At 41.9% G+C, this 12,236-nt stretch overlaps 1 protein-coding gene across 1 annotated transcript in view; it reads right to left on the bottom strand.

The window, feature by feature from the left end:
- The window catches only part of GPR158 (G protein-coupled receptor 158), a 336,022-nt gene that overhangs the window by 16,999 nt on the left and 306,787 nt on the right, over positions 1–12,236 (bottom strand). The window lies entirely within an intron of this gene.

Raw genomic sequence — 12,236 nt, forward strand, 5'->3', positions numbered from 1 at the left:
CGGCCCAGAAAATGCCACATTCCAGGGATCTCTCTCAGGGGTGTGGTTATTAAAACAGCCTGTTTCTTTCATCTCTTTTCTTCTGACCTGGGATGTCCTCAAGAACTGGGCTGGAAGTGGCCAGCCCTGTCTTGCCACATGCACTGCCAGGATCAACTCCTGGAACATGGCTCTTCTGGGCCGGTATCAAGACATGATGATGTCTATGTTGCACTGAGTTTGCTGAATTTTGTGACTAGTATTTTGCTCATGACACCACTCTATATTTATCACCCTAAATTATATGTTGTTTTCTGAATTCAGGTTAGTTATATTAGAAACACGTCTTCATCACATTTCACCACATCATAACTCCTAGCTACAGACTCGTCTGTTAGATCAGCAAACAACCAGCATACCATGTAGGTACCTAAACAACCTTATCATTTTCAGATTTCTTCCCATTGAAATCAGTGGCAAAGCTCCTATTGACTTCAACCGATGGAAAATTGGGCCCTAACACAGGAAATGTGAAACAGGAGAAACAGGGAAATAATTGTCAAGGATACACTGCTACTGTTACTAATCAATTAACAATACTGTCTCTCTCTCAGAAGAAGTGTATTATCTCATTCAAACATTACCATGCTGGGAAGCTCTGCCCTAGAACATCTTATGCTCTATTAGAAGCAAGTTCATACACTATTAACACAAGAAAAGAGAAAAAGTAAAACTGTGGCTGTCTATCTCTGGAATTAATTCACCTGTATGAGCTAATGGAAAATTTGCTATAAATGCTTATTCCTTCTCTATACTTTTATGCTTATTTTTGATAATGTATTTAAATATATTATTGGCCATTCACAAAAAAGGAAACTTACAGTAAGAAATACAGATAATAATTGGTGTTACTTTATTTTTCTTTTTGAAAATTCTATTTACATAATGGGCACCTGTTCCATTTAATTAGTAACATCACAAGTAATGATTGGCTAAAACAATTACCAATCTGTTTTTAATAAATATGCAACAGTTTGGAATAGTTTCTGAGTTAAGTCTGAAATTATTCTCCTAGTATTTTAGACCTTCCAATTCTGTTTTTGGTCTTGTATGCAACCAGGAAGTGCAACGACTTGAGAAAGTGAAAATGAATTTAGCATTATGTGAACTTATTTCTGCCTCAATAAAAGAATCAGTGAGTTTTGAGCAAAGCTTTGAGTGGCTCTTGTTTTAATGTGAGTGGTTTGCCCAGCCCTAAATCTATACGTTTGCTGACCAAAAGTTACGTATCTTCTCACAACTGCTACTATGTAGCACACTTGTATTACTCTCTCTCTTTTATGTCTCCTCCCAAACCAACAGTAATTACTATTAAAAATGGAACAAATAACAGTTTGATTTGGGATTTTAAAAAGCGTCTCTTTGGGAACTCATAGTATGTCTTTTGTGATTTTTTTGACTGGGTCTATTTCTGGGCTTCTCAAATGAATGTAAAGTAGTACAGCAGGACAGCACTCCCATGTGTTCTATAAATGACTGCTTGGGCAAACTGGGTACTAGTTTCATTTCACTACCACTTCATTGGCTACACTGCCAGTGAAGTCTATTACTATATCGCATTAATATCACCAAACTAGGCAAGATCCACTGAAATATTTTTTCCCCAAAAGACTTGTCTGAGTATATGGAACACAACTTCTGGGTCGAATAAATTCAAGCAAACCTTAACAAGCTAAATAGCAATCTTAGCCTTTAGAACTATTTCAAATACATTCAGTGATCATTTGCAAGCTCTCTTTTTAAATATATTCTTCTCTTAAATCTAGAACCACAGCACAAAAAATGTGCAGTTCTAACTTGGTATTAACTTCACATACAATTAAAAAAAGAAAATCCTGTAATAAACTAAGGTTGGTACAGCTACTTCATTGGCTCTTCTAAGGGTCTGCAGAAATTTCTCATTGACCCAGCAGAGTTTGAGAGATGTGCCACCAGAACATATTGCCCCTGGTGTTTTTACGAATTCTATCTTTCAGTCCAGTGTCATCCTTGATAAACAGATATTAACAGTACTATAGGACACAACAATGTCAGTGCTAGCTGCCAAGGAACAATCAAATTCCTGAATACTACACACCTAGGCCTCTCATTTCTCTTTCTCCTGAACAACCAAACTAAGTGAGAAAAACCCCAAATCTCTTACTGATACAAGGAGAAAGTGATATGTTTCAAGAGCTAAGTGAGGATATACACTGAGAGTTCCAATAAATAAGTCTGTTAAGTGCATGGAAAGAGAAGTTTAAAACTCCATGTTCTGAAGATACCTTTATTGAAAAAAGGAACCAGTATATCTGGAATAACTCTAAAGAAGGCATTGTAGTTACTCTATATTTACAGTGCAGTAACCAAAAGAAGACTTTAACTATGTTTCCAGATACCTGTAATCTCTTAAAATATCCTAATAAGCAAGTGAAATGGAATAAGTCACACTTCAATTAGCAAAAGTCAATTACACTGGGCTTTCATGGGCATAAATGATGGCAGAATTTGATTCTAAGTTGAAAGAAGTTTTGTGCATTTCATTTTCACATATGCAGGTAATATCACTGTTTCTAAGCAGTCACTTATACTATGACTTTAATGCCAACAACAATGGAATTCAAAATACGTGTATACTAGAGCACAGCAGACAGTTGCAATATTTAATGTAAAATGTTTCTACCAATGCTTTTCATTTAGAACAGAGGTGGCATTTCTGACTGCAGAAAATAATTGGCATGACATCTAGTATACTACACAAATGGGAATAGCTCTTAAAATGCAAGGTAAAATAAGAGTGCATATACTAGCTAAGCCCAATATTATAATAATTTAATTAGAAATAGCAAACAAAATATTCTGATTGAGAAACAATATATCATGTAGAAGTTGTGCTTAAGGAAGAAAATCAGGTTTATATAATTAACTTCAGGATAACACTGCAATTTACAAAGAAAATCTGCAGATGTTACTGAATTTTGCTGCACTTTTTTGTACACGGGCATTGGACAACATATTGTGATTCTGAATATAAAATTAAGACTGATATTTTAATATCTGTATTATACTGATGGATAGTACATATATAAATAAATGAGTTTTTTTTTTAAATCAAGTAAGAGCATGGAACACACTTTTGGAATGCTGAAACTAATTCAACAAGAGAAACTGAACACTACTGTCTCAACTATCATCTAAATAGCGGTCACACACAAAACCACAGAGGAACCCCAGGGATGATTAGCATTGTTGATCATGCACTATCCTAGGCAGCTTGTGCCACACAACTTTTAATGATAAATCTGCCAGGTCTGAAATGAGGATTTATATTTGACTCAGGAATGAAACACTCAGAGAATGGACTAGAGGAGTGCATGGGCAAAAGCTAAAGGACTATACAGGTATGTTGCCAAAACTGCTAAGAAATGTTTTGCAGTGTAGCAATGTTATATCACTGATATGCTACAGTAGACTTTGTAAACTGCATTAAAATACTGTAAGGTGTAGGGTTTTGGACTAGCACTGTAGTGGTTTTTTTAAAAAAAAAAGGGATGGTGACATCTTTAACAGAAGCAGTGAGGTATATTTTGACCCACAAAGTACTAAAGTAGTATTTCAGTAAATGAAATCGGTCACACTTTATATTAATACCAGAAGTTGTGACATTACTATAGTTGTTGCTTGCTACCTGGATAAATAGTTTGTTATACTTTGCAGGGACATGAGGACCACTCTGACATCCCTTATTCACATGAGCACCAGTCCCTGTTAATTAGTGTTTATCTCGAAACACAGCTCTTGTTCTAACTGATACTGTTTCCTCTGCTTCAGTTCAGTTGGAGTGAGCAACAAATAATGATCTTGCACTGTTCCATGACCCTAAGCAGTGTGATACTTTCCATTCAGCATGTTGGACTAGGGACTAATACCCAGACCTGTGCTGGGTCATACCGTTTGCCAATCACTTGCAGCCAGCAGCGTGTACTGTACTTAATGATTTTCCACATAGCCAATATCATCTGTTGTTGATTCAGATAGGAATGCGTCTTCTGATTATAAGGAGCATACTGAAGCCTAGATGGAACTTCTGGAAGGCAGATTGGGGTTCCTGTACAGAGTACAGAGCATTGTAACCATCCCATTAAACATCATCTCCATAGAAGATGCAAATCGTCATTTCTGTTGTGCCATTTTTAAAGCTGCAAGTGCAACAATTCCATGTGGCTTCCAACCTGTATACATTCCACGTTTGAATGAGGATTGTGCACACTTGCTGAGGCAAAACAAGCAGTCAGGTGTTCCAGAGATTGCAGACCATCTTATAGAATCAAAGGGCTTCCAACATAAGCTGAAGACTAGTTTAGTTTTTCTTGACCAGACCGTGGCATACGACACAGTTTGGCACATGGGCCTTTCGGTGAAATTGTCAAGAACTATGACAAATTAGTTTGTATATGCAATGGCTTTGTTTTTGAGAAATCACTATTTCTGTGTGCACATTGGTGACAGAACAAGTGCTTAGAGGCACCAGAAGAATGGCCTACCGCAAGGATCAGTATTATCTCCAACATTATTCAATTTACATTTGAATGACCTACCACATATCAGACCTCACAAGTTTGTTTATACATATGACATATGCCTCGGCACTCAGTCACACTCCTTTGACATACTTGAGAGTGTTCTGAATGCAGATATAGTGGCTATGGTCGATTATTGTCATCAGTGGCATCTGATACCAGTGAAAGTAAGACTGTTTTGAGTGTTTTCCACTTACATCATGCCCAAGCGGGGAGAGAGATGAATATAGTTCTCAATGGTTAGCGAATAAAGCATGATTTACATGCATCTGAGGAAGTGGGTATTCACTCACGAAAGCTCATGCTCCAAAACGTCTGTTAGTCTATAAGGTGCCACAGGATTCTTTGCTGCTTTTACTGATCCACACCTGGTTTATCTACGCATCATGTTGGATAGCGCTCTCAGCTATCATGATCATCTTACAAAGACAGCAACTAAGGTCAAAATGCACAACAATCTGCTCAGAATACTGGCTGGAACGACATAGCCTTTGCACTCTGTTATGCAGCAGCAGAGTACTGCATTCCAGTATGGGCTTGCTTGTCTCACACAAGGATGATCAATGCACAACTTAATTCCACAATGTGTATTATTTCAGGCACACATAAATCTACTCCTCTACCATGGTTACTGGTTGTCTGCAATATTGCTCCACCCAGTGTTCGCTGAGAGGAAAACGTAGCAAATCTCATGACAAAATTGTGTGATATGCCACATCTATAGTTAATTAAAGGCCATGTCTACATCTAAAATTTTGCAGCGCTGGTTGTTACAGCTGTATTAGTACAGCTGTATAGGGCCAGCGCTGCAGAGTGGCCACACTTACAGCAACCAGCGCTGCAAGTGGTGTTAGATGTGGCCACACTGCAGCGCTGTTGGGCGGCTTCAAGGGGTTTCGGGGAACGCGAGAGCAAACCGGGAAAGGAGACCAGCTTCGCCGCGGTTTGCTCTCGCGTTCTGCGAACCACCCTGCAAACCGCAGGGAAGGAGACCTGCTTGCTCGGGTTCGGGGAACGTGAGAGCAAACCGGGAAAGGAGACCAGCTTCGCCGCGGTTTGCTCTCGCGTTCCGCGAACCACCCTGCAAACCGCAGGGAAGGAGACCTGCTTGCTCGGGTTCGGGGAACGCGAGAGCAAACCGGGAAAGGAGACCAGCTTCGCCGCGGTTTGCTCTCGTGTTCCGCGAACCACCGTGCAAACCGCAGGGAAGGAGACCTGCTTGTTCGGGGAACGCGAGAGCAAACCGCGGCGAAGCTGGTCTCCTTCCCCGGTTTGCTCTCGCGTTCCCCGAACCGCCGAGCAAGCAGGTCTCCTTCCCTGCGGTTTGCAGGGTGGTTCGCGGAACGCGAGAGAAAACCGCGGCGAAGCTGGTCTCCTTCCCCGGTTTGCTCTCACGTTCCCGGAACCACCCTGCAAACCGCAGGGACGGAGACCTGCTTGCTCGGGGTTCGGGGAACGCGAGAGCAAGCCGGGGAAGGAGACCAGCTTGATTACCAGAGGCTTCCTCAGGTATGCTGGGATACCTGCTTATTCCACGGAGGTCAAGAAAAGCGCTGGTAAGTGTCTATACTTGATTACCAGCGCTGGATCACCAGCGCTGGATCCTCTACACCCGAGACAAAACGGGAGTACGGCCAGCGCTGCAAACAGGGAGTTGCAGCGCTGGTGGTGCCCTGCAGATGTGTACACCTCCTAAGTTGCAGCGCTGTAACTCCCTCACCAGCGCTGCAACTTTCTGATGTAGACAAGCCCAAAGACTTGTTTAATCTACCACATGGTCGTCTGTCTTCAGAGTGCCCATTGTGGATAAGTTTATGGGTGTGGGATTTACAGTAGAGGATGCATGGCGAGCTTCATGGTCCACAGAGATAGTGACAAATAATTATCTTGTCTCAGACCCCACTCAATATCAACCCAGGTTTGATTTACCATGAAGGCAATGGTGCCTTCTCAACCGGTTTCATACCAGACATGGAATTCGCGCTGCAGCAGAATTTCGGTAGCATTTTATAGACAGTCCACTATGTCAATGTGGGCATCCACAAACCATGTCACATGTTGTTGAGGACTGAAAAAAGACTCATCTCTCTGGAAGTCTTTGTGCCTTGAACACTGTTGGTAAAAACGCTGTGACTTCACTTGACCGGATTGCATACACTACATAAATAAGTGGATTGTATCTGTCTAGACTGGAATCCAGCACAAATTGAGAGGTCTGATCCCAATTACTGGGTGGTTGCGGGAATTGGGAGTAGAAGGGAGTACTGTTACTTATCAGCTCTTTCCTCACCTCAAGTTAAGCATTTATTGGAAATTTAAGACACAGCCATCCATAAAAGACCAATGAACAACAAGCTTCCTGTTTACCCAAACTGAAATCTTCAGAGGATATGATTCTGTACATTTCATCTTGAAAGGTTTGCTACTAGATGTTTGAAAACTATTTTGTGCAACCCTTTCCTGGTCAAAAAAATGTCAACTAAACCTGTTTCCATAGAAAAATGACATTTAATCAAAATAGGAGTGTTTTGACTAACATTTTGTTGCTATAAAATGGAATGAATAGGAGAGCACGCCACCCTAGACTAACAGTACACAGCGATAAGGGCACTCACCTGAGATGTGGGAGACCCAAGTTCAAGTCCTTTCTCTGTTTCAGGGACTTGAATCTGGGTGTCCTACATCCCAGGCGAGTGCCTTAATCAAAGGGCTCCTGGCTATTCTTAGAGGGGGATCTTTCTCTCAATATTTTTCATGAAAATTTTCAGGTCTCAGCTTTGTTTCACATTTTGAAACATTGACTTTTTTTGTGAAATGGAATTTCTGTTTTCTGGCCAGCCCTAATGTTGAATACTACTTACTCATTGGGAATGACATAACCATGGATTGCAGAACCAGGCCCTTACAAAAACAAAACAAATTTGTAGGAGATGACTAACTATTCTTATTCATCAGGCACAAGAAATGGGCTGCACATTCTCCCATTCCTACAAAAAGAAAGGCAGGAGAGAAAAAAACAGAGAGCTGTCAACATCTGCATGCAAGAGAAAGCATTAGCTCACAAAACAGGTCAAGACAATGTATCCTCAGAAATGAAGTAACAACAGTATAACTGCAAGGTAAGCATTCAAGGTGGATGGACACATGAGAGATGTACTGAGACACATATGAGAGTAAGACAAGTGTTGCTATGAAGGCATATGTGGATGTTCATGTAATTAGACGGCAAAAGACAAAAACAGTGTGTAACTTAAATATCCCACATACGCGGATGGAGTTTTTAAATGATCTCTTCCACTGTTAACTACCTTGTTCTTATCTAGATTACATCTCATCCAGTCTTTGTGTTACCCAATTAACCAGTTTTATTGTATCCCCCAATTCCTAGGAACAACGGCTGTTTTCAATGGCATTTTTACATTATTTTGATAGCAATTAAGCTATTTCATGATTTTAGTTCATTTGGAACACATGGACTGGTTATCCAATACACTGAAACAAATTCATGCCATATTCTACACCAGTGGTGGGCAACCTGCGGCCCATCAGGGTAATCCATTGGTGGGCCGCAAGACAGTTTGTTTCTATTGACCGTCTACCAGGCACAGCTGCCTGCAGCTCCCATTGGCTGGGAATAGTGAACTGCAGCCACTGGGACCTGCGGGCAGCCATGTCCGTGAATGGTAAATGTAAGCAAACTGTCTCACGGCCCACCAGCGGATTACCCTGACAGACCACGTGTGGCCTGCGGCCTACAGGTTGCCCAGCATTGTTCTATGCCATTATTCATGCCTGGTGTAACTGAACCATAACATCAACTGTACCAAAGATGAATCTCTCCCCTTTTCTATTTAAAATTGAATTTGTAAATGTCTTTTTTTGGTGTTTTGCACATTTCGGTGAGGAAGGGCAATGATAAGCTTGCACTCTGTAGTGCATGTTTACTATATACAGTGGACCAGATCCTCATCTGATGTAGATTGGTATAGTTCTACTGACTCAATCAATTTATACCAGCAGAAGATCTGGCCCTGTATGTTTACAATGTATTGTATAACAGGGAGTTGTCTGTGAAAGTTAATTATTGTTCTTGAACAATGAAGTGTTCTTTTAATGCACATGCCTCTGACTCCAAAGCCTCCTATCTCCAATATAGTTTATTAATTATCTTAGTATTAATTGGCATTTTAATAAAACTTTCCCTACGATTTAGACTCTCTTAATGAAAAGGTTTAATGTCTACATTCACTCCTAGCTGCCATTTACTTTAGCTACAGTTCATATCCACTTTTCACATATGTAGTTAAACCGTTACCATCCACACAAAAACATGCAGATGGGGAAAACGCATGCATAAAAGACTGATGGCTTTAGGCATTCTGCATGCTGTGAGAAGGATTAGAACAGCGGTTCTCAAACTGTGGTTCAGGACCCAAAGTGGGTCGTGACTCTTTTTTAATGGGGTCACCAGGGCTGGCATTAGACTTGCTAGGGCCCAGGGCCAAAGCCCAAGCATGACCCCCCACATGACTCCTCCTTGCCCTACTCCCAGCCCGGGGCCCCGGCACTCTCCCTGTCCCCTCCCCATCCCACGTTACCTGTGGGGGGAGTTCTGTCCTCCCGCTGCACCGGATACCGATTTCTGAAGCACAGGGCTCTCCCAGGAACCGCAGTGGTGAAAGGAGCAGAACTTGGGGCTGCTGGGAGGCCCCAAGCCAGCAGCTCCTGCGGTGTAGCTGAACCACCCCCAGACCAGTCCTCCCGTGGGGCTGTACAGACCCCAGACAGAAGACGCAGCTGCGTGGAAGTGCTGGGGGTGGAGCTGGAGGTGGTACAGTTGTGCTGGAGGAGCTGCCAGCGTGAGGCCAACCGGCGGCCCCTAGTTCTGCTCCTTTCACCACTGCAGTTCCCAGGAGAGCCATGCGATTCTGAACGTGTGTCTTTCCAGTATGGTGTGCCGGCAATAAATATCTTAATGGTACGGTATCAGAGGGTAGCCGTGTTAGTCTGGATCTGTAAAAGCAGCAAAGAATCCTGTGGCACCTTATAGACTAACAGACGTTTTGGAGCATGAGCTTTCGTGGGTGAATACCCACTTCCTCAGATGCATGTGAGGAGATGCATCTGAGGAAGTGGGTATTCACCCACGAAAGCTCATGCTCCAAAACGTCTGTTAGTCTATAAGGTGCCACAGGATTCTTTGCTGCTTTTAATGGTACGGAGTACCTGACTGTATCTGCTTACTTGCACCACTGTTTACAAACATATACTGTTGCATTGTATTTTGCAGTGGTGATTTCCATTTGTAATGTACCATTCTGCAGTGTGTACAAGGCTCCTGCTCTCTAAAGGTGGCCTTCCAAATCACTGTCTAATCTGGCGCACCTTTCATTACAGTTATTTCAGAAGGGGAAACCATTAACAACTACAATTCACTACAAATTTACTAGGCAATTATGAAATATGTACCGCCTGCAAAACAAAGAAGTATTCCATTACACTGAGGACATCTTTTCTCAGAATACTGACAGATTAGAACGCTAATTAAACCCATAACACCGGCTATTCGATTTTACTCAGTTTTAACTAGCATTTTATTTCCTCAGTCTATTGTCTTTATTTCAAGTTCTGTTTGCTGAAATTCACTGAGCCATGGATCTGGAAAGCCGGCTGTTCCATCCATTTAACTGCTCAGACTGTCATTTGGAAGCTAAGTGAACACAATTTTAAAACAGGAAAAAATATTATGCCCTAGATTCTTCTTCTTCTCCCTGTAGAGTCTCTTTCCGCTTTGCTGCACTTCACCTCTCACCTGGAGGGCTGTGCTGTTTCATATTAAAAGTTCCTTTTCACAGACTGAAAGGGTTTTCAGACAATGCAAAGATCTGTAATCCATTTATATTTCTTCAGTTCTGAATTGTTTCCTAGATCAGTCTGTCACCAGGGTTTTATCTACCCCTTTTAATTAAGCTACACTTATTTCAGTGTCATTTTAATCTTCAAAGCAAAACAATATGCATTCCTTTGCAATACGCCATATGTGGCAACTATTAATTACCTGGGGCCAAATCCTCCCATCTTTACTGAGGCACAACTCCCACTGACTTCATCTGGGAGCAATGTGTGATCTGACTGCCCGAGTTGAAGCCTCTGAACACAGTCTCTCCCACTCCTATCCTCTCTCCCTCTCGTTTTATCCCCTCCATTATTCCACCTGCTTTTCCAGTCACTCAGTTCTTCTGCACTGACTCCTCTCCACACCCCGTCTTCATTACTGCATCTACACTCCCACCCACATTCTCCTTCTCCAGCCTCTCCCTCAATTTCAGTGTGTGTGTGTGTGTGTGTGTGTGTGTGTGTATATGTGTGTGTGTACAAAAGATAAAAGATGGAAACTGAAAGAGAGAAAAGATAGAGAAAGCGAAGGAAGGAGGAAAGGTGAGAGAGGGATAGACTCATAGACTCAAGGACTGGAAGGGACCTCAAGAGGTCATCGAGTCTAGTCCCCTGCCCTCATGGCAGGACCAAATACTGTCTAGACCATCTCTAATAGACATTTATCTAACCTACTCTTAAATAACTCCAGAGATGGAGATTCCACAACTTCCCTAGGCAATCTATTCCAGTGTTTAACTACCCTGACAGTTAGGAACTTTTTCCTAATGTCCAACCTAAATCTCCCTTGCTGCAGTTTAAGCCCATTGCTTCTTGTTCTATCACTGGAGGCTAAGGTGAACAAGTTTTCTCCCTTCTCCTGACGACACCCTTTTAGATACCTGAAAACTGCTATCATGTCCCCTCTCAGTCTTCTCTTTTCCAAACTAAACAAACCCAATTCCTTCAGCCTTCCTTCATAGGTCATGTTCTCAAGACCTTTAATCATTCTTGTTGCTCTTCTCTGGACCCTATCCAATTTCTCCACATCTTTCTTGAAATGCGGTGCCTAGAACTGGACACAATACTCCAGTTGAGGCCTAACCAGCACAGAGTAAAGTGGAAGAATGACTTCTCGTGTCTTGTTTACAACACACCTGTTAATGCATCCCAGAATCACGTTTGCTTTTTTTGCAACAGTATCACACTGTTGACTCATATTAAGCTTGTGGTCCACTATGACCCCTAGATCTCTTTCTGCCATACTCCTTCCTAGACAGTCTCTTCCCATTCTGTATGTGTGAAACTGATTGTTCCTTCTTAAGTGCAGCACTTTGCATTTATCTTTATTGAACTTCATCCTGTTTACCTCAGACCATTTCTCCAATTTGTCCAGATCATTTTGAATTTTGACCCTGCCCTCCAAAGCAGTTGCAATCCCTCCCAGTTTGTTATTGTCCGCAAACTTAATAAGTGTACTTTCTATGCCAACATCTAAATCGTTGATGAAGATATCGAACAGAGCCGGTCCCAAAACAGACCCCTGCAGAACCCCATTTGTTATACCTTTCCAGCAGGATTGGGAGCCATTAATAACTACTCTCTGAGTATGGTTATCCAGCCAGTTATGCACCCACCTTATAGTAGCCCCATCTAAATTGTACTTTCCTAGTTTATCTATAAGAATATCATGCGAGACCGTATCAAATGCCTTACTAAAGTCTAGGTATATCACATCCACCGCTTCTCCCTTATCCACAAGAC

This window comes from Gopherus flavomarginatus, chromosome 2 (genome assembly GCF_025201925.1).
Source record: "Gopherus flavomarginatus isolate rGopFla2 chromosome 2, rGopFla2.mat.asm, whole genome shotgun sequence".
Classification (NCBI taxonomy): Eukaryota; Metazoa; Chordata; order Testudines; family Testudinidae; genus Gopherus; species Gopherus flavomarginatus.